Source organism: Pinus tabuliformis, chromosome 2_1 (genome assembly GCF_031772625.1).
Source record: "Pinus tabuliformis cultivar Carrire ecotype Pingquan chromosome 2_1, CPIR1, whole genome shotgun sequence".
NCBI lineage: Eukaryota > Viridiplantae > Streptophyta > Pinopsida > Pinales > Pinaceae > Pinus > Pinus tabuliformis.
Window position 1 is genome coordinate 351,445,309 of NC_142299.1, and position 8,123 is coordinate 351,453,431.

Below are 8,123 nucleotides of genomic sequence, written 5' to 3' on the forward strand. Positions count from 1 at the left end.
TCTCTTGGGATGGGATAAATAGATCATTACCTTTATTACCCTTTGAAGTAAATCCTTTGTTAGATAGTCTCAAATACCTTAGGTTCCTCTTAAATCTAGACTCCTACAGGAAATTGGACTAGAAATCGTTAGTTGCAAAAATTGAAAAGTGTGTCAAGAATTGGAGCTTTAAGTGGCTCTCAAGAGTAGGGTCCTGAAAGGAATTCCCTCATTTCTTTCTCTTAATTGGATCCTGAAAGGAATTCCTTCATTGATCAGGAAATTTTCCAGTCATTTCTTATGGGTGGTCTCGAAGGAAGATGATGTTCTCCCCTGGGTTTCCTCGGAGAAAATTTCTCGTCCAAAAGATAAGGGTGGGTGGAGCATAAATGATCTTACATGTTTCTCTCACTCTTTGGTAGAAAAAGCAAGTTGAATTTTTTTAACCAAGGAAAACCTATGGACATATGTGATAAAAAATAAATATATTGATCCTCTAGAATTGGATGTGTGGCTGCGAACTCTGGAAAAGTCCTCAAGAAACTCTTCGATGATCTGGAATGCTACGATTGAGTCTTTTGACATTATGGTTGATTGTATATATTGGCTTGTTGAGAATGGTACCAGTGTTCATTTGGGAGTGGACCCTTGCGTTGGTTGTAATGAGATTTTTACTCTTCCAAGGGAGCTAAGAGAGTCCCTTGCTACTAAGGGGGTTTACTTTATCAATCAAATTTCAAATGAGGAAAACACTTCTTTTTGGAACCAGGGCTGGAAGTTGGCTCAGGATTTAAACCTTGAGCCCCAGTGGGAGGGTGTTTGGCTAGACTACACTATGGATTTGCAGAGAACACATGTTCACATAAGGGAAAGGGAAGATGAACTCTGATGGGTCCACTCCCCCTATGGAATATATGCTCTAAAGTTTAGGTACATCTTGTAAATGAATCGAATGGATGGTGGAGATAGACATTGGTTGTTCAATCCTTTGTGGAAACTTGGTTGCCCATAAAAATCCAGAATCTTGTTCTGGTGCCAAAGTCCCAACCTGGGATAACCTTCAAAAAAGAAACAAACAGGGTCCGGGTTGGTGTACACTTTGCAAAAATTTTGAAGAAAGCACTTCTCATCTTTTTTTAAGCTACCCTTTTTCTTTAAGAATATGGGATATCTTTTTGAAGGTAGTTTTTATTAGCATGAATTGGTCTAGTTCTTCCTTGTTGGATGCTTGGAAAAATTGGTGGTCATCTACAATTGATACTCATTATAGGAACATTCCCCCGATAATTTGTTGGGGGATCTGGTTGGCTCGAAACAAAAGCGTTTTTCAAGACCAGCGTTCTCATCCCTATCCTATTGATATTCAATGTGCCTCTATCTATGAACTAATTCCACAAACCACTCTTCATTGCATTGTAGGAATATTCAAGAAGAAATCATCAGACCTGAAATCCCATGGGAATATTTTGATGGGGCTTCTGATTCTCATGATAAATGTGGGGAAGGGATCATCATACACATATATGAACACAGAATTCTAAAAGCTTCAGTGGGTATTGGCACTGGTTCAAACAACTATGCAGAATTAAAAACTCTGAAAATCCTTTTATGTTGGTTAAGACAGTTGGGGATTGATTCAATATAGATCTTTGGTGATTCTTTGAATGTGATAAAATGGACAAACAATGTGCAACGCTGTCAAAATCTTACATTGATTCATATTTTAGAAGAATTTTCTTTTATTAAATCAACCTTTGTTGATTTCTCTTTATGTCACATTTACAAGGAAAGGAATGTGAAAGTAGATTACTTTTCTAAAAAAGGTTTACAACAGGATTTAGACTCCTTTCATATAATTGATTCTAACAATGGGGAGGTCACTGAATTTGATCAACCTCCATGCTTTTAATAGCTCGGTTTTTTCTTTATGGTTTATATCTCTACATATTTTTGTTGTGGGGAAGTTCAGTTCTTTTGGGGTTTTTTCTCTCCTTTTGGATCATGTTTTTGTATATGATTTTTGGACTATGAATAAAACACAATTGCTACTATTTTTTTTTGATGGGTTGTTTTCTCTAAATGTTCGAAGAGACCCAAGTTTATGATTACAGTTCTATAGTCACTTCATATGATTATCACTATTGAGCAAGTGCACTTTCCACTTTCTTTAGTATGTTTTGGTTTCACTTTCTGCGTATGGTGGATTCACAATTTGGTTTTGAATTATTTGATACGTCTACATTGTAACTTTTTATTTCCTTAATAAAAAGTTCAATTTTCTTGTAGAAATAATATATATATATATATATATATATATATATATATATATATATATATATATATATATATATATATATATATATATATATATATATATATATATATATATATAAACCCTAAGATTAATATTAAATCCTAATACTAATGTACGAATGTTATAAAACCTAGTATTAATATTACAAATGCTAGAACTAATATTATAAACCCTAATATTGTAAGCCCTAGGATTAGTATTATAAACCCTAAGATTATTATTATAAACTCTATAATTTGTTGGGGGATCTGGTTAGCTCGAAACAAAAGCGTTTTTCAAGACCAGCCTTCTGATCCCTATCCTATTGATATTTAATGTGCCTCTATCTATGAACTAATTCCACAAACCACTCTTCATTGCATTGTAGGAATATTCAAGAAGAAATCATCAGACGTGAAATCGCATGGGAATATTTTGATGGGGCTTCTGATTCTCATGATAAATGTGGGGAAGGGATCATCATACACATATGAACACAGAATTCTAAAAGCTTCAGTGGGTATTGGCACTGGTTCAAACAACTATGCAGAACTAAAAACTCTGAAAATCCTTTTATGTTGGTTAAGACAGTTGGGGATTGATTCAACATAGATCTTTGGCGATTCTCTGAATGTGATAAATTGGACAAACAATGCGCAGCGCTGTCAAAATCTTACATTGATTCATATTTTAGAAGAATTTTCTTTTATTAAATCAACCTTTGTTGATTTCTCTTTATGTCACATTTACAAGGAAAGGAATGTGAAAGTAGATTAATTTTCTAAAAAAGGTTTACAACAGGATTTAGACTCCTCGCATATAATTGATTCTAACAATGGGGAGGTCACTGAATTTGATCAACCTCCATGCTTTTAATAGCTCGGTTTTTTCTTTATGGTTTATATCTCTACATATTTTTGTTGTGGAGAAGTTGAGTTCTTTTGGGGTTTTTTTCTCTCCTTTCGGATCATGTTTTTGTATATGATTTTTGGACTATGGATAAAACACAATTGCTACTATTTTTTGTTGATGGGTTGTTTTCTCTAAATGTTCGAAGAGACCCAAGTTTATGATTACAGTTCTATAGTCACTTCATATGATTATCACTATTGAGCAAGTGCACTTTCCACTTTCTTTAGAATGTTTTGGTTTCACTTTCTGCGTATGGTGGATTCATAATTTGGTTTTGAATGATTTGATACATCTACATTGTAACTTTTTATTTCCTTAATAAAAAGTTCAATTTTCTTGTAGAAATAAGATTATATATATATATATATATATATATATATATATATATCTATATATATATATATATATATATATATATATATATCAAACCCTAAGATTAATATTAAATCCTAATACTAATGTTATAAAACCTAGTATTAATATTACAAATGCTAGAACTAATATTATAAGCCCTAGGATTAATATTATAAACCCTAAGATTAATATTAAACTTTAATGTTAAGCCCAACACTATAAACCATAATATTAGACTTTAATTTTAATATGGTGCAATGGGATATTGAATAAATTGCAATGCAAGGTCAGATTGTGACAACTATTGTGACACTTATTATCACATTACCTCAATGCTTTTCACACTACGACATAGATAGATTTCCATGTCATTCCAATATCACAATATTAAACCAAATATTATAACTCTAACATTATAAAACCTAATATTATCATATTAAACCTTCAAATTATAAACTCTAAAATTCTTTTATCAATGTAATTTTTTGTTATTTATAATTTATTTTTAAATTTAAAAATAAAATAAATGTTTTCACAATATTTAAAGATAATATAGATCCCAAAACTCAAACTTATTATTTGCAATAAATTTTAGGTGGCAATAAATTTCTGTTGAATTTTACAAAAATCAACCAGGAAAAAACCAAAAATATTCATTAATTTGACTGCACTTATTTTTTACGGCTCCAATTTGGGAAACATAGAAATTTTTTTTTTTTTAACTCGTCTTTCTAAATTAAAAGAAATAAAGTCAACCAGAATTAAACAATTTAGGGTTAAAAATTCTAGATGATGCCCCGCGTCGTCCCATAATTTAATGACTTCCAAATTAGCAAACTTGAAACTTTTTTAGGAATTGGCTCTCTAGGTTAATAACCCAGCCAGCATTCGATTCATAAATTTGAAATAATTTAAATGCTGCGTTACTTTTTGGAATAATGATTGAAATATTTCAAAACTAAATTTGGATTTTCCGAGCATATCTTTTTCTATATTAGATGGAAAGAACGCATATAATTAATAATTAAAAAAAATTATAATTTACTTTGGGTATAATCAAAAGTTAATAGGTATATTTCTTAAAAAAAAATCAAATATCACTAAATAAAAAATAATGCCACTTATAATTTATATATATATATATATATATATATTTAAAATTATTATATAGAGCTTAGTAGGAAGGAAATATGTAACTGAAAAATGTCTCATAAAATAATTAAATTATGCCCTAAATATAATAAAATCATAGCAAAAAATATAAATATAAATATACATATTTAATTAATTTTAATTAAAATGATTATTGTTGATTTATATTACAATGCAAAAACAATGTCAATAATATTACTAAACAAAATTAATTATATAGATTTTCTTAGTTTTAATAGAAATCATTATTGTTTATTAAGATTATAGTTCATGAGATGTGGAATTTCACATGTGATATATATATATATATATATATATATATATATATATATATATATATATAAAAGAATGTTTCTTCTTACAAATATTCAGGTATTGACATTCACTATGAGCTCAACTAGAACTATAGCATTGTAAAAAGGATTTTAGGAGGTTGGAAAGCTTACTATGAGTTTGAAAGCAATTGTAAGACCACTGATCTTTGGGTTTGGAGTAAAAAAAAAAAATTGACTCTCGTTGCCCTTGTTATTTTATATGGATGTGGGGTGTGTAGTCGTAGTCTACTAGAGCTTCTTGGAGAAAGATCAAAATGATCCAAAAGAAATTCATAAACTACAACCTCAAGATTAAAGGTAATACTCCCTACCCTATTCTCTTGATTGACACTAGCATTTCTCCCATTGAATGCACAACTATGTTTAACTCAAGCGAGGGTGGCATAAGGATTCCAAGTCCTGGCTCAACCATTGGGAGATAAGGGAAGAAATCCTCTTGGGGATTAAAGATTATATTAAGAACATAATTACTTCCAAATTTAAGGATAAGTTGTGGAGTGATAAGGAGAGGGGAAAAGAAATTTAAGATACTATAAGTGGGTAATCAACCCCACGCTTACTAACGAGCATTACATTTCTGTATTAACTAATGCTAAGAAGTGAATGAATATTGCAAGGATTAGAACTAATTATCATGAACTTTGGAGTGAAACTGGGCGTTGGTTTATTCCCAAGATTCCTTGGGATGAAAGAATTTTCCTCATTTGTGATACTAAGAGAGTCGAAGAGGAAAATCACTTTCTCTTGGATTGTCCCTCCCTTACTCACATTCGTTTTCACTTCCATAACATTTGCCCCACTACCAACCTCCTTGACTTGTTCAGGCGGGTAAACTACACTGACTTCAGAACAATTCTTTCCCTCCTTTTTTATCATAGAAATAAAATCTTAAACAATCTCATTTAATTGCTTCTTTCTTAAGGTCGAATAGACCATGTTGGATCTTAAACAATCTCATTTAATTTCTTCTTTCTTAAGGTCCAATAGACCATATTGGTTTTAGTGGATGCAGTGATGCGAAAATCGCAATATTATCGTGATATTATTGGATTATCGTGAATTTTAAAATTTAACGATATTATCAGCTAATTTTTAAACATATTTTTTTCATGATTTTTTCCAAAAACAAATTGCGATAATTTCAAAAAGTTGTGATAAAAATGAAAAAATCACGATTTGATAGGGTTGTTATCGTTGGGCCAGCGAACAGCGAGTTTATAACACCAAAAAATGATTTTTTTTTTTCATTTGGAAAGACAACGGTAGCGGCGTGGATTGGGAGTGACCTAGGACAAAAACCTTGGTCGATTGGGAGCTGATTGGAGGAGAAAACCGATTCAAAAACTTTGTTGGATTGAGAGCTGAGGAGGAGAGGAACAATTTTCTCTAGCAAACAGGTATGGGCACCAAATTTATGTGTTTTGTTTTGGTTTTTTTTTGTTTTTGGTTGAGTTTGGATAACCCATTGTTTATCAAATATTTTTGAGTTGATTTGATAGTGTTTTTGTTTGTTAAATTATCAAAAATTCAATGTGTTTTGTCATGTTACTCATGTATGTAATTTTTTTTAATTTTTGTAACTTGCAATCCTTATTTTTCCATAGGTTCACCATTCAACTTCAAAGTTCAAAGTTCAAACTTCATCTTACAAATTTAAAACTCAAGAGTCAAGAGTTCAACCAATTTACAAATATGCCAAGGAAATTAGACCCTCTGTGGGAATTTGGTGAACGTGATGGAGGGTTTGATAGAATAAACTTTAGTTGCAAGTTGTGTGGGCATCATATGTCAGGGGGGTTTATAGATTGAAGTATTACCTTGCAAAAACCCTAGATTCGATGTAGGGTCTTACACAAATACAAATCCGAAAATCATTCGAAGAGCCATTAGATCATTGGAAGAATTAGAGCACAAGAGAGAGGCCAAAGTAGAAATGAAGAAGCAACTAAAAAAGAGGGTGTTAGGCACAAGTGAACAAGGAAGTGGCACTCATTCTACTTTACCATCAATATCTACAACCAACCCAGTAGCTACCCCATCATTTTTTGTTCCTAGAACCACTCCTCATTCACAACCATCTATCACTTAAATGCTTAAAAAAACTGCGAAAGAACAAGGTGACAAGTTGTTGGCCAAATTTCTCCTTTGGAGTGATATTCCTTTCAATGTTGCAAGAAATAATCCATTTTTCCAGCCTGTTGTTGATGCTATTGCAACTGTTGGCCCAGGGTACAAAATCTCTTCTTATGATGACTTTAGAGGCCGGATTCTTCAAAATGAAAAGGTTGACTGCACCAAAAGATTGGAGGAGTTTAGGGCATCATGGGCACAAACAGGATGCATTGTGATGTCAGTAGGTTGGACTGACCAAAAGAGGAGAACCCTTATAAACTTCTTGGTTAGTTGTCCTAAGGGAATAATGTTTATGAAATCTGTTGATACCTCTTCACATATCGAAGATGCAAAAACTTTATGTGATTTGTTGGATGTGTTTATTTTGTATGTGGGTGCAGAACATGTTGTCCAAGTCATAACGAACAATGCTGCAAATTATGTTGTTATTGGCAAGATGCTTATGGAGAGGCATCCTACTTTATTTTGGACACTTTGTGCTGCATATTGTATTGATATGATGTTGGAGGACATAAGAAAATTTTCCTTTGTCAAAGATATTGTTGACACATCAAAAAGCATTACAAAATTTATATATAATCATACATTTATGCTTATCTTCATGATAAAATTAACCAATAACAAGGAGTTGGTGTGCCCCACCATTACACGATTTTCCACCAATTTCATATCTCTTCAACCCCTTTTGAATTCTATGTGGGATGTGAAGAGAATGTTTCTTTCAGAGGAGTGGCATGCTTTGACAATGAGCCACAAATCAGAGAGAGAGGCCATATGTAGATTAGTTTCATACCAGGAAGACTTCTAGGCGAGAGTGCAGGAAGTGTGCACCATTACTGAACCTTTGGTAAAGGTTCTTCGATTAATTGATGGTGAGAAGCCCGCAATGGGATATTTGTATGAGGCCATGCACAGGGCCAAAGAATCCATTTGGGCCTACTATGATGATAAGAGAGATGATGGGT